The sequence below is a fragment of the Siphateles boraxobius genome, unplaced genomic scaffold (genome assembly GCF_051911475.1).
Source record: "Siphateles boraxobius isolate OS27281-9 unplaced genomic scaffold, OSU_SipBor_1 6, whole genome shotgun sequence".
NCBI classification, from domain to species: Eukaryota; Metazoa; Chordata; class Actinopteri; order Cypriniformes; family Leuciscidae; genus Siphateles; species Siphateles boraxobius.
Window position 1 is genome coordinate 35,346,243 of NW_027509186.1, and position 24,363 is coordinate 35,370,605.

The 24,363-nt window shown below is 43.7% G+C and overlaps 1 long non-coding RNA gene across 1 annotated transcript; it reads right to left on the minus strand.

Moving 5' to 3' along the window:
- Nucleotides 1-1,695: 1,695 nt before the first annotated feature.
- LOC143715367 (uncharacterized) lies at nucleotides 1,696-2,648 on the minus strand. The gene is made up of 2 exons (XR_013195729.1): nucleotides 2,545-2,648; nucleotides 1,696-2,453 (listed from the first exon to the last, which is right to left on the minus strand). It is a non-coding gene; the product is annotated as an uncharacterized LOC143715367 (long non-coding RNA).
- Nucleotides 2,649-24,363: the final 21,715 nt, after the last annotated feature.

The following is a 24,363-nucleotide window of genomic DNA, read 5'->3' on the forward strand; positions in this document are numbered from 1 at the left end:
TATCTGAGAGCTGGAAAACATGCGAAACATAACTCCAGCAAACAAACGATTGACTGACAAATGTTCATACTTTTTGTATAACATAATTGAATGTGGCATGGTTGATGGTGCCTGATGAGCTGGTCTGAGAATTTCAGAAGCTGCTGATCTACTGGGATTTTCACGCACAACCATCTCTAGGTTTACAGAGAATGGTCAGAAAAAGAGAAAATATCCAGTGAGCGGCAGTTCTGTGAGTGAAAATGCCTTGTTGATGTCAGAGGTCATAGGAGAACGGTCAGACTGGCTCGAACTGATAGAAAGGCAACAGTAACTTAAATAACCATTCGATACAACCTAGGTCTGCAGAAGAGCATCTGTGAACACAACAAACCTTGAAGCAGAAGATCTTCAGCAGCAGAAGAAACACACCGATGCCACTCCTGTCAGATGAGAACAAGAAGCTGAGGCTACAATTCACACGGACTCACCAAAACTGGACAATAGAAGATTGGAAAAACGCTTTCTGATCCTTCGATTTCTGCTGGGACATTCAGATGGGAGGGTCAGAATTTGTCATAAACACCATGAAAGCATGGATCCATCCTGCCTGTATCAATTGTTAAGGCTGCTGCTGGTGTATTGGTGTGATGGGATATTTTCTTGGCACACTTTGTGCCTCTTAGTACCAATTGAGCATCATTTAAACACCACAGTCTACCTGAGTATTGTTTCTGACCATGTCCATCCCTTTATGACCACAGTGTATCATCTTCTGATGGCTACTTCCAGCAGAAAAACATGAAAAAACACGAAAAACAACCAGCAGAAAACATGATAAAACAGAAAAATAATTCTCAAATCATCTCAAACTGGTTTCTTGATCATGACAGTGAGTTCACTAAACTCAAATGGCTTCCACAGTCACCAGATCTCGATCAAATAGAGCAGCTTTGGGATGTGGAGGAACGGGAGATTCACATTCATGGATGTGCAGCTGACAAATCTGCGTGATGCTATTATGTCAGTATGGACCAAAATCTCTGAGGAATTAAATCTATGACACAAAGAATTAAGGCAGTTCGGAAGGCAAAATTGTCCAACCCTGTACTAGCAAGGTGAACCTAATAAAGTGGCCAGTGATTTTCCTTTCTGAGGAGAGCGGTCTGTTAGATCAGAGTTTGCTCATGGAGAGATACGGCAACACTGTTTGACATTCGGTTTGGTCCATGTGAAGGATCTGCAAGGCTTTTTTTTTTTTTTACCAGTCGATACAGTCATGCATTAAACTCTCACTCTTAGTGTCTAAAACTTTAACATCACTGAAAGCTGTTGCGGTCATCATCAATTGGTGTATCTGCTTTTTCTCGTAGTCTATATTTATTTTCTGTACTGCACTTAGCCTAATTTTCCACTTTTTTCCAGTTTGCTACCTAGAAAGCGATTTCTGTTTTGCTTGTAAAATAAACTCATCTCCGACTCCTGATGCCGGCACCCACTGTGTCTGTCTTCGTTCACCCCGACAGCTGCATAAAGCTTGTTTTCCTTCTTGTCAGTAATGTTAACAATGCACCTGAGATCTCAAATAAATACATATAAATACAAACACCCATAAATCTGCAGTGTTCACAATAAACCACATTTTGCATTATGACTCGCCCTTTTGACTTTTTATGACCCACATCATCTTGGGGGAAAAAAAACACAAACACAAAGTTTGCCAAGCAGAAGTATTTTATTTGGTCAAGTTGGAAGCAAGATTATTTTTTAAATGCATTTTACTACTTCATCTAAGCATACTGATTATCAAAACAAAGGATAATAGATCTCACTAACACAGAATCACATGGGAAAGAGGGGAACGTTACTGCAGTTAGATCACTTTTGGAGGAGGAGGAGGCAGACAGTGCGCGTCTATGGGAGTGTTTCCTTCCCCTTTACAAGGATAACACTCATTCTCACTCACACAGCGGAAGAGAGGAACATGAGCCACAATCTTCTTGAAGTTCTCTGTAAGAATGTCTATATTTTTCTGACCCCAAAAGATATGCTTAAAGACAAATGCTTTTATTGAATTGTGTTTGCTCCAGTTCTCCAGGCCGGGCAGAATGTTATATTCGCCCTTCTCATCAAGGCAAGATTTAATACAGGGAGATTTGTAGGTGTAGAAGATCGTACAGTGCTTCCCATTTCTTTTATTCAACAGGTCTGTCATGGGTGGAATGGGAATGCCTTCAGTAGGGATGAGTAACAGACGCTCTGCGTGTATACTGTAGTCTTTCATCTTTTTAACACCTGCTACAATGAGCTCTTCGCCTTGGTAAAGTGGACGGGAATTCTTCACGTTATTGGCATCCTCCCCTCGCAGAAAGTTGTTATTTGTAGGCACGAAATTCGTTTCACATTGAGTCGGATCTACATTGATGGCAACAGCATATTGCTGTGGATGCTTTTCCACACTTAAAGTTTGATAGCTGGAAAACATACACAACATTAAACTCAAGCAGACAGTTTTCATACTTTTATTTTCTTTATTGCTTATATTTCATTTACAGGCATACTTACTTATCATCAAAGAATTGTACAATACGACCAAGAGTATGAATGTCCACAGTTTGTGGCTTAGCACTTTGAGTTAAAAGAAAAATCAGGAGCAGTCCTCTGAGTGAAGCCATGTATTTCTAGATTGATAAAACAACATAAAGCTTGAGTCAGTTAACGTAGTGTGATAGCATAGAGCTACGTCACACGTAGGCTCACTATTGGCCGACGCTGGTCATGTGTGTGATGCGTTTGACGTACAACAACAGAAGCGTACGCTGTTACACTAGTGAACTGACTCGAGGCCCACAGAGAAGGAAATTAATAGTTGAAATAAAGTCGTTATTTTTGTTTGTTTTTGCGCTCAAAAAGTATTCTCGTCGCTTGATAAACTTAAGATTGAGCCACTGTAGTCATTTGGACTATTTTAACTATGTCTTTAATAACTTTTAGGGGCTGGCAAGTTTAAATCCCTTAGAAGCCTATATATAGACGAGTGATCCAGCTCTCAGATTTAATAAAAAAATATCTTAATTCGTGTTCCGAAGATGAACGAAGGTCTTACGGGGTTGGAACAACATGAGGGTGAGTAATTACTGACAGAACTTACATTTTTGGGTGAACTATGCCTTTAAGAAATCACTAATATTAAACATGTCAAGTAATTATATGTCCACCCTGCCTGCCATAGAATGTGAAAGATACATCAACAAACTTAATTTGGTCAATTTAAAAACATGTCCTTTCATTCCCAGCGTCAAATTATTGTAACAACCCCACCCAGTGGGGTTATAGCTATATATATTATAAGATATATTATAATGTATATTATAAGACATAATATATATAAATATATTATGCATCTCGGCATTCATCTCGCGGTGATCACCGGTGATCGGTTCTGCACAGATTTTGCTAATCTCAAACAAGCCTATTGTCTACCTGTTAATCGTGTCTACCTGTATATCGCCCACCCCTAATTCTATTCTCATTGTAGCCTACTGCTACCTCTAGAAGTCTTGTAACATTTAACTGACAGCTATGACTTACCATGTTATTCGTTGCTGAGATCAGAAGGTTCAGAGATGTTGTGTGAGTCTGCAGGGAAGCAGGAGTGATGAGGAAGAGGAAGAAGATGCTTTTTATTCTGACACTCGACCAGCCCTCTTCTTCAACACCATGAAAAGACCAATTAAAATGGTTCACACTTTTAAACTGACTCCTTAAATAATGTCACTGAGCATCTTTGTGTGTCTCACCATGTACGGTATGTTGGACTTCCTCAAAATGGTCAATAAGAAATATAACAAATAATAATTAATAATATATAATAAATATAATAATTAATAATAATTCCTCCAAGAACTCTAAAACTGTCATGGGTTCCTCCAATAAAGCTATCCAAGGAAATGGATTTAAGGCAGACAATTGCCTTGGGCCCCAAATAATGCTCGGGAATAAATATGAAAATGAAATATGATCTTACATTGTTAAATTAATAATTAACAATGTAAAATAATATAAATTGCTGTCACAAATTCAATGCATACAATATATATTTTTTTCTTTTCTTTTTTTTCTTCTTCACTCTCTTAGCCATTGCATTAGAAACACCCTTGCAGAAGTATTATTAAATGGATTTACTCCTCAAGCCATTCTATAACTGTTTTCTTTCAGACAACCACAATCTGAGTTATATTTAAATAAAACTACCCTTGCTCTTTTAAGCTTTATAATGGGAGTGAATGGAGGGTTCGTCAATGCTTCATGCGTCGGGTCAAAGGTCATTCTTCCGCCGCAAATCGCTGCGTACGGCTGCCTGCTGGAAGCTATATTATCTAATAAAGTTTTAAATATGGATATGTTTCTTACAAAAACCCATCGCTTCGCTTCAGAAGGCCTTTATTAACCCCCGGAAGCAGTATCGATTATTTTTATGATGAATGCCTTTTTTTCGGCCTTCAAAATCTCGCCCCCAATTCACTACTATTATTGTCACGTTTTGGGTTTTGTTTCTTGTTCTTGTCATTGTCATGTTTCTGTGTCTTGTCATGTGATTCCCTGTTTGTCATGTGATCCTGCCATGTGTCTTGTCATTGGTTAATCGTCTGATCATTGTTCACAGGCGTTCCTTGTCTTGTATTTAGTCAGTGTATTTAAGCCCTCGACCCAGTCCCAATTCGCCTACTTATTGTCACGGTTCATAAATCGGCTGTCTCATGCTAAAGTGTCTGCGTGAGTGTAATTGTGTGGGTGTGGTTACTCGTTGTGTTGATTAGTGTCACCAGCTGTCATCAATTCCAGTTCCTTTATATACCCAGCATTTTCTCTCTCTTGTTGTCAGATCGTTGTGGTTGTTCCTCGGTGTTGGTCCTGTTCTCGTGCCTTGTCTGTTGAGTTCTTCTTGTGGATTTTCGTCTGTTCCTCGTGTCTTCTGGATGTTCCACGTTTCCTGGGTTTCCTCGAGCACGTTCACCACAGCACCATCACCGGATCGCCATCTCGTCCCTGCTTCACCTACCACCTGAGTGTTTGTCCCGACCTGTGCCATTCATCTGACTATTCTTCATTAAACTGGATTTTTACTTGCAACTTGCATCCTCCTGTTCCTTTCCCTAACAGAACGATCTGACCAAAACCATGGATGCAGCAAGCACGTCCCAGCTCAACGATTTCATTTCTCACAGTATCTCACGTATGGACCAGCAAGAAGAAAGCATCTCGGGCACAGGTCGTGCAGTGCAAGCACTCGTGAAGCAGGTGTCCGAGCTCACCCAACAGGTACAACTTCTACGGACTCCCACTGCGCCCCCCACACCGCCCGTTCCCCCACCTCTGGCATGTGCAGCAACGGAGAGACCAGAGCCACGCCTACCTACACCGGAGGGATATTCTGGCGAACCGGAGTTTTGTAGAGCGTTCCTCACGAGATGTTCCATGCATTTTGCTCTACAGCCACGCACTTTTCAGAGTGAACAGGCTAAAGTGGCATTTGTGTTAACCTTGCTGTCAGGAAGAGCAGCGCTTTGGGGAACGGCGGTGTGGGAGAACGGAGACAACTGCTGCACCTCGTTCCAGGCACTCTCCGATGAGACGAAGAGAGTATTCGATCGTGCAGTGGCGGGTAAGGAGGCGGCCAGATTACTCGCCGAACTGCGACAGGGAGAAGGCTCTGTGTCTGGTTCTGTGTTTCAGAGTGAGGCAGTGGATTTGTCTAACGTGCCCGCGGAGTACCTCGACCTGAAGGAGGTGTTCAGTAAGTCTCGTGCTGCTACTCTCCCTCCGCATCGTTCCTATGACTGTGCGATAGACCTACTGCCAGGTAAATCTCCGCCTAAGGGCAAACTTTACTCTCTTTCTGTTCCCGAGAGGGAGGCCATGGAGAAATATATTTCTGATTCTCTGGCCTCTGGGTTCATTCAGCCTTCCTCTTCTCCTGCGGGGGCGGGGTTCTTTTTCGTTGGGAAGAAAGATGGTTCTCTGCGACCTTGCATTGACTACCGAGAACTGAACAACATCACGATAAAGAATTCCTATCCTTTACCGTTGATGTCTTCAGCTTTCGAGAGGTTGCAGGGAGCTTCCATTTTCACGAAATTGGACTTACGTAATGCATATCATTTGGTTCGCATCAGGAAGGGGGATGAATGGAAAACTGCTTTTAACACCCCTAGGGGGCACTGTGAATACTTGGTTATGCCTTTCGGACTTTCCAACTCCCCAGCGGTTTTCCAGGCACTCGTTAATGACGTGTTGAGAGACATGGTAGATCAGTTCATATATGTTTACCTGGATGACATATTGATTTTTTCTTCGTCTCTCCAGGAACACGTTCAACATGTCAGACGAGTGCTCTAGAGCAGCCTTTCTCAAAGTGGGTGCCGCGGCACACTGGGGTGCCCCCTGACTGTGTCAGGGGTGCCGCCAAAAAATTACGTAGGCTAAAAAAAAAAAAAAATCTGACATTTCATAAATATATTTGAGTTTACATAAATACATTCTTCTTCTTTTTAAACATATGAACGTATTAATAAAATTGTAAATTCATTTTAGATAAATATATATATATAAAATTAACCATAAAAATCCGTGCAAGACACACACACAACTTGACGCAAGTGACGCAACCCATAGCAACGCGTTATAGCAACAACACCTCAGACTGACAGAAACGTAAAAATAAACGTGAATTTAGGCCACTTTAGTTTTGTACACATTGTCATGTTAATTATAAGCAAATACAATTTTTTTTTTATTGACCACAATATTATCATTGATATATGTTTGAGAAGGGCACTTTTAATTTATTTTTAAATGGGGCAGGGGCTCGAGCACCCATTTTGCTATTTTGCTACCCTTCTCCACAACTTATCTGTGCGAACTGAGCTTTTCAAGCCTGACGTACATCAAGAACAAGTACAGGGAGCGACTGAGGACTGTGGACCAGGAGCTCCGTGTCTGCCTCTCATCCATCCCTGCCAGGATAGGGCGGCTGTGTGCGTCGCACCAGGCTCTCGTCTCTCATTGATTGTGGTCACCCCCACCCCCGGCTTGTGTGAGCGCGTATGCGCGCTGCATGCGCGCATGTAGATCTTTCTCCCTCTCTCGTTGTGGATTATTGTTTGTGTGTGTGGGTGTATGTGTATGTGGGTGTGTGTGCATGCGCATGGCACGGATGAAAACAAGCACTATATGGAAAAACATTCCTGCTTATCTCTGGTGCATTTTTTAACATGCATCTTTTTCTTATCGTATTGTATATATATATTTTTCATGTCTGCCCCTTTTTATTTTATTTTAACTGCATCCTGCACTTCATTTTAGTTCTCCTGGTCTGGATTTGTTGTTGGGTTCTTGTATTGGGCGGTCCACCTTTTACAGTTTTATGGCATTTGTGTCTCTGATTAATTATTTTGTGAATTACTTTGCAAACCTGTGTTTTTAAAGGTGCTATAAAGTTGTTATTATTATTGTTATTGTTATTTACAGTTCGTATTATGCTCTGTTCATTACTGTTCTGTCTAAATAAACAGGACATTTGCATTTACATTTGGGTTATGCAGTGTTTTTAAATTATATTTTACACTGGGGTGCCTTGAGATTTTATGCACTTTTGAAAGGTGCCCTGACTGAAAAAAGTTTGAGAAAGGCTGCTCTAGAGCAGCCTTTCTCAAAGTGGGTGCCGCGGCACACTGGGGTGCCCCCTGACTGTGTCAGGGGTGCCGCCAAAAAATTACGTAGGCTAAAAAAAAAAAAAAATCTGACATTTCATAAATATATTTGAGTTTACATAAATACATTCTTCTTCTTTTTAAACATATGAACGTATTAATAAAATTGTAAATTCATTTTAGATAAATATATATATATAAAATTAACCATAAAAATCCGTGCAAGACACACACACAACTTGACGCAAGTGACGCAACCCATAGCAACGCGTTATAGCAACAACACCTCAGACTGACAGAAACGTAAAAATAAACGTGAATTTAGGCCACTTTAGTTTTGTACACATTGTCATGTTAAGTATAAGCAAATACAATTTTTTTTTTATTGACCACAATATTATCATTGATATATGTTTGAGAAGGGCACTTTTAATTTATTTTTAAATGGGGCAGGGGCTCGAGCACCCATTTTGCTATTTTGCTACCCTTCTCCACAACTTATCTGTGCGAACTGAGCTTTTCAAGCCTGACGTACATCAAGAACAAGTACAGGGAGCGACTGAGGACTGTGGACCAGGAGCTCCGTGTCTGCCTCTCATCCATCTCTGCCAGGATAGGGCGGCTGTGTGCGTCGCACCAGGCTCTCGTCTCTCATTGATTGTGGTCACCCCCACCCCCGGCTTGTGTGAGCGCGTATGCGCGCTGCATGCGCGCATGTAGATCTTTCTCCCTCTCTCGTTGTGGATTATTGTTTGTGTGTGTGGGTGTATGTGTATGTGGGTGTGTGTGCATGCGCATGGCACGGATGAAAACAAGCACTATATGGAAAAACATTCCTGCTTATCTCTGGTGCATTTTTTAACATGCATCTTTTTCTTATCGTATTGTATATATATATTTTTCATGTCTGCCCCTTTTTATTTTATTTTAACTGCATCCTGCACTTCATTTTAGTTCTCCTGGTCTGGATTTGTTGTTGGGTTCTTGTATTGGGCGGTCCACCTCTTACAGTTTTATGGCATTTGTGTCTCTGATTAATTATTTTGTGAATTACTTTGCAAACCTGTGTTTTTAAAGGTGCTATAAAGTTGTTATTATTATTGTTATTGTTATTTACAGTTCGTATTATGCTCTGTTCATTACTGTTCTGTCTAAATAAACAGGACATTTGCATTTACATTTGGGTTATGCAGTGTTTTTAAATTATATTTTACACTGGGGTGCCTTGAGATTTTATGCACTTTTGAAAGGTGCCCTGACTGAAAAAAGTTTGAGAAAGGCTGCTCTAGAGACCGTTAGAGAATGGGCTTTTTGTCAAGGCGGAGAAATGCGCGTTTCATGCACAGTCTGTTCCCTTTCTAGGGTACATCATCTCCTCTGAGGGAGTGCGCATGGACCCTGACAAGGTTAAGGCTGTGGTAGATTGGCCAAGTCCAGATTCCCGTAAGGCCCTACAGCGGTTTCTGGGGTTCGCCAATTTTTACCGGCGTTTCATTCGTAATTTCAGCCAACTAGTCGCACCTCTGACTGCCTTGACCTCCCCCCGAACGACGTTCAGGTGGTCAAACACTGCCGAAGCAGTGTTCACCAACCTCAAGAGTCGCTTCGTTTCGGCTCCCATTCTTGTCACCCCTGATCCCACACGTCAGTTCGTGGTGGAGGTCGTCGCGTCAGAGGTGGGAGTAGGAGCAGTGCTTTCACAACGCACTTCCTCAGACGACAAGATGCATCCCTGCGCGTTTTTTTCTCATCGATTATCATCTGCCGAACGTAACTATGACATTGGTAACAGAGAGTTGTTGGCGGTCAAGTTAGCGTTGGAGGAGTGGCGTCATTGGTTAGAGGGTTCAGGGGTACCCTTTATCGTTTGGACCGATCACAAGAACCTTGAATATATTAGATCTGCTAAAAGACTCAACTCCAGGCAGGCTCGGTGGGCACTTTTTTTCAGACGTTTTGACTTTGTTCTCTCGTACCGCCCGGGTTCTAAAAACATCAAACCCGACTCTTTATCTCGTATTTTTGATCCATCCGAACGCCCGGTGACTCCCGAGTGTATTTTACCTGAGAAAGTAGTTATCTCCACACTCGTATGGGAGGTCGAGTCGAGGGTCAAGACGGCCTTAGAAGGGGTAATGCCTCCGCCCGGTTGCCCACCGAATCGGTTGTTTGTTCCGGAGGGGTTACGGTCTGACGTTATTCGATGGGGTCATTGCTCCAACGTGGCTTGTCATCCAGGAGTGACTCGCACCAGTTATTTGGTTAAGCAACGATTCTGGTGGCCATTAATGGCTCGCGATATTCACGATTTTGTCTTGGCCTGCTCAGCCTGCGCCACCGGTAAGACATCTAACCGACCTCCGGATGGGTTACTTCGACCGCTGTCTGTCCCTTCGAGACCCTGGTCCCACATCGCGCTAGATTTTGTCACCGCCCTCCCGCCCTCCAAGGGCATGACGGTTGTTTTAACCGTAGTGGACCGGTTCTCGAAGGCGGCACATTTCATCCCCTTGCCCAAATTACCTTCAGCCAAGGAGACAGCGGTCACAGTCATAGATCACGTATTTCGGTTACATGGCCTCCCGACGGACGTGGTCTCTGACAGGGGTTCCCAATTTGTGTCAAAATTTTGGCTGGAGTTCTGTAAGTTATTGGGGGCCACGGTCAGTCTGTCTTCGAATTATCATTCCCAGAGCAATGGTCAGTCTGAGCGGGCCAACCAAGATCTTGAGAGAATGTTGTGATGTTTGGTAGCCAAGAATCCTTCATCCTGGAGTCAACAACTGTCTATGGTGGAGTACGCCCATAACTCGTTACCAGTGTCATCTACGGGCCTCTCTCCGTTTAAGTGTAGTTTAGGTTACCAGCCACCAATTTTTCCGAGTCTGGAGTCCGAAGTCGCGGTCCCCTCCGCTCACGCTTTCGTCCAGAGGTGCCGCCACACTTGGACTAGAGCCCGTGAGACTCTACTCCAAGCGGGGGGGCGCATGAAGGCCAGGGCCGATCGCCACCGGTCAAGGCCTCCCGTATACGTCGTGGGTCAAAAGGTGTGGCTTTCTACAAGAAATATTCCGCTCCGTTCCGTTTCTAACAAGTTAGCTCCCAAATTTATCGGCCCGTTCCCTGTCACCAAGATTATTAGTCCGGTGACAGTCCGACTCAAACTCCCTCCAGCGTACAGGAGAATTCACCCCGCCTTTCACGTATCTAAGGTCAAGCCCGTGTTTTATTCGCCCATTAATCCGCCCGCCCCTGTTCCCCCCCCCGCCGCGACTCGTAGATGGGGAACTTACTTATTCGGTACATTGTGTTCTGGACTCGAGACGGAGGGGACGCGGATTTCAGTACTTGGTGGACTGGGAAGGTTACGGTCCGGAGGAGAGAAGTTGGGTGCCTGCTAGAGACATCCTGGATCACTCCCTTATCGATGATTACAATCGACAGGTAAGGGAGTCTGAGAACGCCAGGAGGCGTTCTTAGGAGGAGGGGTACTGTCACGGTTCATAAATCGGCTGTCTCATGCTAAAGTGTCTGCGTGAGTGTAATTGTGTGGGTGTGGTTACTCATTGTGTTGATTAGTGTCACCAGCTGTCATAAATTCCAGTTCCTTTATATACCCAGCATTTTCTCTCTCTTGTTGTCAGATCGTTGTGGTTGTTCCTCGGTGTTGGTCCTGTTCTCGTGCCTCGTCTGTTGAGTTCTTCTTGTGGATTTTCGTCTGTTCCTCGTGTCTTCTGGATGTTCCACGTTTCATGGGTTTCCTCGAGCACGTTCACCACAGCACCATCACCGGATCGCCATCTCGTCCCTGCTTCACCTACCAACCGAGTGTTTGTCCCGACCTGTGCCATTCATCTGACTATTCTTCATTAAACTGGATTTTTACTTGCAACTTGCATCCTCCTGTTCTTTTCCCTAACACTTATAGGCTACTTTGACCTAAAAGTATGTACTCTTTTTGTGAAGAAAAAGTACATACTTTTGTGTGTGTAGCAAAAGAGTAGGCAAGCTTTGGGACATACTATCACGTCATCTTTAATGGACAGATCTGTTGCGTGCATCCTGTCACCGTGAACTGCCCTGTCAATCATCCTGTCACCGTGAACTACCCTGTCAATCATCCTGTCACCGTGAACTGCCCTGTCAATCATCCTGTCACCGTAAACTGCCCTGTCAATCATCCTGTCACCGTGAACTGCCCTGTCAATCATCCTGTCACCGTAAACTGCGCTGTCAATCATCCTGTCACCGTAAACTGTCCTGTCAATCATCCTGTCACCGTAAACTGCCCTGTCAATCATCCTGTCACCGTGAATTGCCCTGTCAATCATCCTGTCACCGTAAACCACCCTGTCAATCATCCTGTCACCGTAAACTGCCCTGTCAATCATCCTGTCACCGTAAACTGCCCTGTCAATCATCCTGTCACCGTGAACTGCCCTGTCAATCATCCTGTCACCGTGAACTGCCCTGTCAATCATCCTGTCACCGTGAACTGCCCTGTCAATCATCCTGTCACCGTGAACTGCCCTGTCAATCATCCTGTCACCGTGAACTGCCCTGTCAATCATCCTGTCACCGTAAACTTCCCTGTCAATCATCTTGTCGCAGTTAAAATCCTCCATTCAATCTAATTTTATTTCCTACCATTTCGGAGAACACGTTCATCTGCCAGTCGTGGGTATTTCATGCTGAGACTCTCCTCGTGTGTTTGCAATTTGAATATAATGATGCATTTAAAAGGTAATGGCTAAATGTATCTTTACAAAAGTTCACAATGCTGCTGCAGATGCAATATAATGTAGACAACGTTGAATAAATACATTTTCGTCAGGTTAGATACTGATAATTAATCACTCAACCCCTTTATCTAAACCTCTCTACATAACCGCCGGACTCGCGCGTCCTCCATGTCTGTAGTTTTTTAACACTTTTCACTTGTGTTTGTAGTTCTAACCGAATCCTCGTCCAACGCACGATGGGTTTTGGGCAATATTAGCCGTTAGCGTGTGCATCGATCTGCACTTCGGATTCTGACCGGAAATAGAAGACCATCCGGGTATCTTTGGAAAACTCATTTCAACATACTACGATTTGGGACGTACTAATTCTATTTTCGAATACTATTTAGGACGGATAGTATGCGAATTGGGACTGGGGCCTCATGTTTGCCCTGTGTCTTTGTTGGGTATTGAATGTTTTCTGTAATGTCGTTTAAGTTTATGTTCTTGTTTTGAGTTCCATGCCTCGTCATGCCTTTGTTTTATGTTTGCTCATGTTTTAGAATAATTGCATTTGGGTTCTCACTACTACTTGCCTCCAGTGGACTTTTAAAGTTATTAAATTGTTAAATTATTATTAAATTATAAAGCTTGGAAGAACTAGGATATTTTTAAATATATCTCTGATTGTGTTTGTCTGAAAGAAGAATGTCATAATCACCTAGGATGGCTTGAGGGTGAGTAAAGCATTTAGAATTTTTATTTTTGGGTGAACTATCCCTTTGGTAAATTTTTTTGTAATGAACTGTTCTTTTACAGTCTCAGTTCTAATAATCTCCTGTTTGACTAACATTGAATGAGTGTCTTTGAACCGAAAGCAACGGGCCTGTTGTCTTTTACACCAATGTCTCTCTGTGATGTCTCTACTTCAGTGTGAGGATGACTGCTGGATAGGCATTGTTTGTATATCGTGGACTTTAGCTGGTACAATGTATTTGTCTGTGTAGAAGTTGCCAAAGAATAATATGCTCTGCTGCTTGATGATACACTTGTCACTGTTAAACAACAGACATGTTTCCACAGCTCTTTCCATTAGGCTTATCAGATTCTGACTCGCTGAATAATGTTTTTTCTTTAATGGTCACAAACACAAAATGTGGATGACACTCATTGTTCACCTCCAAAACTCAACTAAACCAACAAGAGCTCAAAATAAGCTCGTTCCAGCATAAAACTGGCATCAATTCTCACTCAGAAAGCATACATAAATCAGTATTTCATTCTAGATTAAAGCTCCAGTCGGCAAGTCTGCAGATTGAGTGGACTTAGGCAAAATGTTGAATGTTTACAACTCTCATGCCCCTCCCACACTATCAACGAATACCCTCCCACCGAGTTCGTGGCTTCGTGCTCGTCAGGGCCAGTGCACCAGATTTTCTGTGAACGCGCCCGTCTCATCAGCATCCATCAACACCATGAAGTATTTTGTTATTGTTGTTTTGTCATTTTGGTGTAGATTGTTATGAAATGGATTACCCACCAAATAAACGTAAATAAACACCATCATCTGTCTGAAACGCTATTGCTGTATGTGGCAGACATGGTCATTGTACATTTTTCTACTGCTTATATATCAGAGCTAGTAAGATAGCGCATACAATAACAGTAGCTTTACTACTGTTCTTACTCTCGTAAGAAAGATAGAGTAGCATTGATTCTTCATAAAAGCCGAACTTAATCCCTTCATCTGGACATGTTTATCCACCTAACGTTACATTCACACGGATTTCAATGCAAACAAACGAACCTGCCCAATAAGTGCTAACGTTAGCTATCCATACCAATACATTTGGGCAAACATACTTAGATTACTAACATAACACTAAGAAATAAAGGTACTGGTTGATAAAGCACAATTACCTGTGGAATTACTAACATAACACTAAGAAATAAAGTAACTGGTTGATAAAGCACAATTACCCGTGGATAAGAAATGTTGCAAGCTCTGCATCCAGCTTGAACCCAATTAAATCACGTAAATCTCTCCACCTTTCAAATGCCAATCCGATGTTGATCCTGGTTTATTTACGCACTTTCTTTCTTTACTTCTTTATTTTCAGCAGGTGTTCTCTTTTCCTGTGTTGTTTTTGACCCCCTAGCTCTTGAGGTTAACCGAGGAATTGGAATATTTTCCGCCATCACTCTTCATTACTGCACGAACTTCAAGCGTGTGCATGTGATTGTAACGTGCGCGAGGGGTGGCGTGTGCACGACCTGTGATTGACAGTCAGATCTCACACCCCCCTGCGCTGATTGGACCCGATGATCCGGGACGGGTGGATTTTTCCAAAACAAATAACACGCTCCAGGTGGAGTTAGAAGCTCGGTCTTTTTTCTAAAACCACTTTATTTATGTTGTTCTGTTGGATTATAGTGTCGATTTCACTGAATATGATAAAAAAAATTGCTTTAAGAATAGCATCTTTTCATTTCACCGACTGTACTACAGCAGTTGTAACAAGAATAAATCAGAAATGCTGCTGTGTGTTTTTTCAATATCTTTGAAAAACATAGTAATTTACTTGTGAAAAATAAAAAGTTGGGGCCTACAATAATAATCATAAATATGATCAGTGAATTGCGTCACTATTTATCAGCTTGATCTGTTTGACCTAGTGAAAGCAGCAGTTGTGATCAATGTTGCAATGTGTTGCAGCACCTTTCTGTCCATCTGACACTTATCTCTGTACATGTGAACGATCTGGCTTTTTTACCAGTTGTTACAGTGGCATTTCACTGATCACATTTATTATTATTGACTTTTTTCTGAATTGCTAAAACACTAAAACCCATTCTCTGAACCAAATTCTCAATATAGCTTAAACCAATTTGTTGAATATATCACTCTTTCTTTTTGCAAAACTCTAAACACATTCTCACTCACTAAAACACATTTTGCAGTGTGATGCACTTTTGTTTCAAAACACTAAACACAGGCAGGCAAAAGTTACACACAATTACAACACAGTTGCCATTGTTTACACACAATGACTCAAAATTGTACACACTTATTTATATTGATGAGACCAAACCAACTGTACGTAAGTCAGTTCAGAGTGTCAAAACTGACTCAAAATGTTGCACTAAATGTTGACCAACAATGGATTGAAACCATATAAGAGGGAGAGGAGGAAGAGTGTGTGTATAAGAGGTGGTGAACGAGGATGAGGATGAAAAAGAGAGAATGTTGTCAAGGCTGGATCTGCTTTAGTTTTTTTAGTTTTTTTTTGTGCGTCTGTGATGTGGACAAACTCCTCAGATCCAACATGAATCTCTCACCTTGATTTTGCATGTAGCAAAACTCTTCTGACACTAAACAGTGTTTCAATGGCTGTTTGACACTTGGTTTGGTTTGTGTGAATGATCTGGCAGTTTTCTTCTTTCTTTCTTTTTTTTTTTTTTTTTTTTGGTCAGTCATTGCTTCATATTCTTGCACGTATTCAGGCAATCTCTGGTCCCAAGAATGTGTTTTTTACTTATCTGGATCTTTACATACATCTGGATGAAAACAGTGATAGATAAAACATTTCTTGTTAATATTATTATCCGTTTGTATTTTTTTTTTCATTCCTCTGCAATACCTTTCCCTGTATTTTCTATGTAAACGCATGGCTAGATGGACATGTTTAACCAAAGTCGCTTTAAGGCAAGACATTTCACTTGGCAGTCATCTTCAAAAAGCCTCTCGGGCAGCTACTTCAGTCATGCAAGTGTAACATAGGCTAGTAAGGCTGTGTGTGTAAACCTCACTCGTGGCCTCAAGAAGCATGTTAGCAACTGACTCTAGTGGCTGCGGTCTTTAGCGTTAGAGCACCTTCCTATATACAGCGGTATGATCTGATACTAAAATGTTACCCAACTCACAGCCAGCGACCGATTGCAAAAACAGCTTATTAATGAGAAAATAGTAAATTCTTGTGTGACATTTGTGTGGGGCAGAATAGAAGGTAAAGTCCCTTTTTGTGGGGTTTAAAGTTTGCCAAACATCCAAATAGTCTAGTTCTTCACAGATAGCTACTAATGCCTTTGACTGCTTAGTATTAGAGGGATTTCTAACAGGCCATTTGTCCATCAAAGGGTTCATCAGGCAGTTAAAATCCCCTCTGATTATAAGTTTTTCAGAGGGATATACAGAGAATTTAGCAAGGGTTGACGAACAATACCTTTGCAAGGGGTATTTCCCCCATAACAAGGGTAACGATGCGCAACAATAAAGCGCTGTTCAGCGCAAAAGGCTCTTGCTGTGCAGACCTCAAAGAGAGTATGGCTGATAAACACACACTAAACAACTCAAGTAGCCACTTTAACGCAACCTGTCTCATTCATTGACAATTTATAGAGTACGAAATCAAACAGGACTAAAATTACTTATTCAACCTACCACTGAGGCAGGCGGGAAACAAAGCCTACCTAAAACCTTCAGATATCCATTCAAGAGAAAATGTTCACTATGTCGAGTCAATAAAGGCCAAAACTTCTTCAGGGGACTCACAAACTTTAGTAGCTTTACCGATGGTAACTCGGAGTTTAGCTGGGTAAAGCATGACATACTGAGCTCCCATCTGCTGTAGCTTTTGCCGCGCCACATAGAACTCCTTCCGTTTGAGTTGAACAGCAGCGGAAAAATCCTGATAGAATGACATTTTACAGCCGTTGTACATCAGATCTCCTTTTTGTGCCGCACATCTGCTGGCATCCACAACCCGCTGCTTATCCTGAAAGTTGTGGAAGTGAACAATAAGCGGACGAGGCCTACCCCTGGCGTCAGCTTTCGTCATAGAGATGCAATGAGCTCTCTCCAGTTTAAGCATCCCCGACTTTGTTTCGATGCCGAGGAACTCTGGGATCCAAGACTGAAGAAATGCGGTCGGATTAGTTCCTTCAGCATTTTCAGGGAGGCCAATGATGCGCAGATTTTTCCTCTGACCTCGATTTTCTATATCATCCAGGTGTTCGGTGAGTGACGAAACTTGGCGCGCGAGAGACTGAAGCCTTGCGTTCGCAGTATCGACTAACGACTCGGCCTCAGCAATTCTGTTCTCGGCTTCATTAAGTCTGCCCGCCGTTTGCTCAAGTTGTTGCGAATGGGATTGAATAGTCTGCGAAAGCGACCCCAGCTTTGTGATTTTCTCAATCATCTCCTGTAGCGCCCTGGAAAACGCTGGATCAAGCTTGCCAACATCGTCGCTCGTGTGGGAATCCTCGCTAGCTGCGTCCACAGGTAGATCCTTTTTCTCGAGTTTCTTCGCTGGGTTCGGCATTTTCACAAAAGAATCAGGCCAAAAAGTTTCTAATGACATAGTACGTCAGGTTGCATTGCCAAAATCGAGTAAATTGCGTACTCAACTGAACAAATTATGAATTCTATATTGAGTGAGCAGGAGCATCAGCAAAAGCATCCACCTCTCATGCTCCCATCTTGGCCCCCCAACCAGAGTGTTTTTGACATGAAACTTGCCATTGTGAATGATGAATTATGAGGAAGAAGATTATTATATTTTAAGAGCTGCAGTGCAGTTGTTTCTTTCCCAGTAGTGCTTAGGAGAAAATGAGGCATTAATTGGGACCCAACTGTAATCAGAATCAGAATCAGAATCAATTTTATTGCCAAGTAGTGTTGTGCACATACAAGGAATTTGCTTTGGTAATAAGATGTTACCGAGGCTGCTATATCAGCGCCAACTTGAGAAAAAAATACAGCATGACATGAGGAGAGGTGAGGAGAAAAAAAGGCGACCCCCAGACTATGCTCCTGTAAGGAGAACAGTCTGGGAACAGGAAAAAACACCTCAGCAACATAAGCACATAAACAGTACACTCTACAAACAAGACATTGCAACATGGTGGGGAGTGGGGGATGGAGGTAGTCCAGCCCAGGCAAGCAGCATCCGGTCCTGCAGCCATTATGGCGCTGGTCACAGACCCGCCTGTCAGACTGGGGGTACGAAGCGGCGAAGGCGTGGGATGGGGTGTGGGTTAGGTGCATATCTGTGTATGTGTAAGTTCATGTGTGTGTAGGCCTGGAGAGAGTCGCTAAGCCAGCACCATAATCTAGGAGCCTCAGTCCGCAGGATTGTCATAGCGATACACAGCAAGTTGCCATGGAGACAACCTTGATCATGTCCCAGGCAGAGTCAACAATCAGCAGGTGTCTGAGGAGTCGGGGAAGGAATGCAAGAGCGGCTCACTGCAGTGCTCTTCCGGGAGAGTTGTTGTTCCAGCAGCGGCCTTGGCCAAGGCCAGTGCTGGTAGGGGGGTGCCGAAACAGATAAGATTGGGATTGTTTGGTCTTCGGGCGAGTAGCCGCATCCAATTTATACAGGCTATTCTCCTGGTCAGTAAGTTTATAATTCACAAATTCGATTGGTGTTTAACTAGAGTGCATGGGTGGTATTTTTTTAGTCCGCGGGTCGAAGCGACCCCCTCAAGGCAATGCGAATTTTACCCCGGAAACGTGATTTTTTTTTTTACCGGGAAACCCCCAGAATGCAATTGGGCTTATTTTGGTTTTGATTGGGCAGGTTTTGAATAGCAATTGGACTGGTTTTGTTACGCAAACCTGGCAATCCTGCCATTAAACAGAGATAACCGCACTACAGCTAAAACTAGCGGTGCTCCGATTCCTCTGCTACAGATCGCTATTGGCTGATAAACGCTTATTATGATTCGATCGGAATCTCTCAATTTTCAGATCTCAGAAACCGATCTGATGCTGATGATGTAAACAAAAAGGCACTTGTCTGCTGTGAGAGGTATGGCCAACCTGATCTTACTAGAAAATTTTACTTTTTACGAGGTTGCGATTTTGTATGAATTTATACGATTTGAATCATACAAAAACCTCAAATTTTTAAAAGAATCTCATTTTAAACGACCACGCTGACCCCGCCCCTAAATTTACCCATAATTTGGATTAAAACAGATCGTACATATACGAACAAGTGAGATCATACGAAATTATATGAATCAGTCACTAATTAAGTAAAAAATAAAAAAGCTACAAATTGCTGTGGATAGGTATGGCATATATGACATGTTTGCAGCAGTGTCTAATATTGGTAAATTTAAGTTCCCCGCAGAATCATAGTCGATGAGAGCTTGTACTGAAACACAAATGCGGTTATGTTATGATGGTGCATCTATTATTTATCCGTGTCGGAGTTCTGACTAGGAAGACAGACGTTGGCTAGCAACACGCCCCCTTTTCTCGGATTTCCCAGCTCGGACGTCGGACAACCGCGAGGACACCGAGCAAGAATTCCGATATGGAATCCAAGATGGCTGCGCCCTGTGTGACTTGTATGAATTGTTTTCGTACCGCTTTGGTTGTTTAAATGACGATTTTAATCACTCGTATTACTGCAATACCTTACTGCGTCCGTATCACTGCCTGTGGGTATGGGAATCGGTCTTGTTGTGAGAGCAATATTGAATTAAGCCTCGTTTCAAACGGGTGTTACTAACGTGGCTAGCGTTGCTAACAGAAGATAAACTAAAACATGAAATAAAGTGAAAATTTTAGAAGTTCAAATGGCTGCGTTTTGATAAGCACCTGGTACTCGGCTAGTGCTAGCATAGCAACAGCTTTCTGGGTGGCGTCCATGTTTTTTCTCCGACTCGGACGCGCAAAACATACCAGAACGCTTGAAGTGTGGAAGTGACGTCATATCCGACGGCCGAGTCGGTTCGTTGACAATAATAGAATGCAGGGTGACATATACAGTAGTACGGGATAAAGAGTCTATTTGAGGTGGAAGTTGAATGGCACTCACCGCTGGGCGTGGTGGTCGAACCGGCCAGGCGGTTATAATGACCCTCTCCCACAGTAGACAGTTGGAGAATTCTCCACTGACACTCCGCATGAGTTAGATGGTAGGAATCAACCTGCATGGGTTCAGGAGCTGGTAGGGTGACTGATGGCGGAGGATACACAGCGAGGTTCAGGAGAGAACAAGCAGTGAGAGGTTTGTCCAAACACTTCCTTGAAGTGTCTTAAGAAATCTGAGAGTGAAGTAATGATTGGGGAATTGCCGGGTGCGGAAGTGATGAACGTGCAGCGTGGTCTTCTGTCACGATACAGAGGTAAGCAGACAAGTGATACGTAAATAATTTTATTGAGCAGTGGCACGGATCCGAACAGTTATGCAGACTGGTGAGCTTGGGGCAGAGTGATAGAATGGATGAAGGACTTAGCTGGATGATAATACAGGTCTGTGTCTAGTAGATGAACGGCGAGAGAGCAGCAGGCTGTAGGCGGATGACAGGTGGCTGAAGATAGATGACAGGAGACAGCGTTCGAGATGGGTCTGTCTGCGGACTGCAAGAGAGGGGGCGTAACTTGAAGGGGGCGTAACTTGAAGTCGGGCGTAACTTGAAGTTGTCCAAATCACACCGAACCACACGAGATGTCAGAACGAGATGTGTATTTGGTGGCAAGATGGCAGCTCGTTTAGAGACAACGGTAAGAATATTTTCCCGAGATAACATTTTCATACTGTAGTAACACATTTTGGTATTGTTTCTAGAGTTGATAATCTATTAAAACTTAACCGTCCTCGCTTAGCAAGTTAAGAAAGCACTATTTTACGTTCTAATAATGCTGCCTTAACGTGCTCTCGGAATTGTCGAGTTTCTTGTTAAAAGAAAATGGACATGAACACCCTCCCATTTCAAAACTTGAATGCAGTGAGCTCGTAATTACGATTTCAGAAATTGTAAATATCTAATTTCTGATAGTATGTGAAGGCAGGATCACTACGGGCAATAAGAATAAAATAAGCTAGCTAGCTAGCCCAATGAATCACTAAATTCGTCGTAACGTTGCCTTGGTACCCTTGTCGAACTAAAATGTAGAATAAAATTACTTAAGCGTTAGCTGAACGATAAGAAAATAATATCAGTGGTTGTTTGAACTGATGTTTAACATGTGCAATATCTAATAAAGTTAAGGGTAAACATTAGGGTAATTTGGGAGACCAATCTGTAACATTCAACGTGTAACGTTATTTATTTCCACCCACATATATCCCACACATCGCTGCCTTCAGAGTAATGCAAGATTCTTAGTTGTGACTACTAGTTGCATGTTTGCATAAATGTACCATACCAGTAATTCTAAAGTACTTGTTCACCAGCAAATTAAATGTTGATGTGTGTAACTAATTTAATTCTCACTTTATTTTCTTCCAGCTTCATCCAACAGTTTGTAGGGAAGGTATGTTAAAAAATCCAATTTTTGAAGCCCCAAACTACAAATGCCAGTTCTGCAGCAAAATGGGAGAGTATGCATATGTTGTGGCACATATGCAAACACATGAGAAGACAGCTGTTAAACATGGAGGTATCTGTCAGTTTCAATAAATGTTTTGAATTGTCCACTAGTAATGTTAAGCATTTCATTCCCATGGTAATATCTGTACAGTTTTAATTCTGCCATAAGGATAAAGTATGTATGAGTAGTTTGTAAACCTGGATTTCTATTTGTTTATAGGGTATAAAATGTACAGATGCCACGGTGGATGTTGCAGAAGTCATCATTATCACTGCTGCTATTGTGCAAGGATCATTACTCGGAAAAATCTGTTTTTGGTCCATGTGCAGAAATGTGGGTTAGCTGATACGTCAACAGGTCCCTGTGTTTCTGGACCCTCCAGCATCTGTGAACCCTCCAGCGTCAGCGTCTGTGAACCCTCCAGCGTCAGCGTCTGTGAACCCTCCAGCGTCAGCGTCTGTGAACCCTCCAGCGTCAGCGTCTGTGAACCCTCCAGCGTCAGCGTATGTGAACCCTCCAGCGTCAGCATCTGTGAACCCTCCAGCGTCAGCGTCTGTGAACCCTCCAGCGTCAGCGTCTGTGAACCCTCCAGCATCAGCGTCTCTGCAGCCTCCTGCGTCAGCGTCCGTGAACCCTCCATCGTCAGCTTCTCTGCAGCCTCTTGCGTCTGTGAACCCTCCAGCGTCAGCGTCTGTGAACCCTCCATCGTCAGCTTCTCTGCAGCCTCTTGCGTCTGTGAACCCTCCAGCGTCAGCGTCTGTGAACCATCCAGCGTCAGCGTCTGTGAACCCTCCAGCGTCAGCGTCTGTGAACCCTCCAGCGTCAGCGTCTGTGAACCCTCCAGCGTCAGCGTCTGTGAACCTTCCAGCGTCAGCGTCTGTGAACCCTCCAGCGTCAGCGTCTGTGAACCCTCCAGCGTCAGCGTCTGTGAACCCTCCAGCGTCAGCTTCTCTGCAGCCTCTTGCGTCTGTGAACTCTCCAGCGTCAGCGTCTGTGAACCCTCCAGCGTCAGCGTCTGTGAACCTTCCAGCGTCAGCGTCTGTGAACCCTCCAGCGTCAGCGTCTGTGAACCCTCCAGCGTCAGCTTCTCTGCAGCCTCTTGCGTCTGTGAACTCTCCAGCGTCAGCGTCTGTGAACCCTCCAGCGTCAGCGTCTGTGAGCCCTCCAGCGTCAGCGTCTGTGAACTCTCCAGCGTCAGCGTCTGTGAGCCCTCTAGCGTCAGCGTCTGTAAACCCTCCAGCGTCAGCGTCTGTGAACCCTCCAGCGTCAGCTTCTCTGCAGCCTCTTGCGTCTGTGAACCCTCCAGCGTCAGCGTCTGTGAACTCTCCAGCGTCAGCGTCTGTGAGCCCTCTAGCGTCAGCGTCTGTAAACCCTCCAGCGTCAGCGTCTGTGAACCCTCCATCATCAGCGTCTCTGCAGCCTCTTGCGTCTGGGAAGCCTCCAGCGTCAGCGTCTGTGAACCCTCCATCATCAGCGTCTCTGCAGCCTCTTGCGTCTGGGAAGCCTCCAGCGTCAGCGTCTGTGAAGCCTCCAGCGTCAGCGTCTGTGAGCCCTCTAGCGTCAGCGTCTGTGAGCCCTCTAGCGTCAGCGTCTGTGAACCCTCCAGCGTCAGTGTCTCTGCAGCCTCTTGCGTCTGGGAAGCCTCCAGCGTCAGCGTCTGTGAAGCCTCCAGCATCAGCGTCTGTGAGCCCTCTAGCGTCAGCGTCTCTGAGCCCTCTAGCGTCAGCATCTGTAAACCCTCCAGCGTCAGTGTCTCTGGACCTTTCAGTGTCTGTGAACCATCCAGTGCCTTTGCATGCTATCCAACAGTCATCACACTTTCTAACAGTGATGACACACCTGCCTCATCAACTCCAGCCCAAACTACCTGTATGAATAACCTAAAAATACTCAAGTCAAAGCCCAAAAGAACTACATGCACGTTCTGTAATTTGATTGTAAACAAGAAAAATATTAAGAAACACATTCAAAGACGTCACTCATCAGCAAATGCAGATGTAACGGAAAATCACCATCTTCCATCCCAATGCATTGACCGTAATAATGGCATTTTTGCTGTCGGAAGAACTTTTTCTGGATTTAGTAACCCTATACATGTACAGAAATGCACCTGGGGTAACAACCATAATGTGAGCTGTGAGCTAGAGCAATGCAAACGGGATTCTGAATTTTCTAGAAGAAGTGGCTTAATGGGGTTTCAGTGCATCCATGTGAAGTCGATATCATACTGTCCTATTTCATCTGAACCAGACATCACACTTAAGGAAGAAGTTCTGTCAGATATGGTAGGAAGAAAGTGGATTTCTGACAACACAAAGAAAATCTGTCTCGCTAGAAAGCAAAAAGCAGAGTCTGAGAGGTGCCCACTGAGTAAAGACCCAGATAGCAATGAGTCGGCGGACCGCCGGCGGCGCTCCGGATGCAGTAGAAGCGTCAGAATGGCGTAATCGCAAACACGTTTGACGGCGCACCGCCGGCGGCAGCCGCTTTTTAAAAGCGGCAGCCGCCTTCGTTCCGCGGCCGGCCCGCAGGCCAGCCGCCGTTCCGCCGCCGTTATACCGAAGGCAGACCTTCGGCGGCCCGTCGGAGGCAAACGCTATTTTCGAGCGAGCTGTCCCGC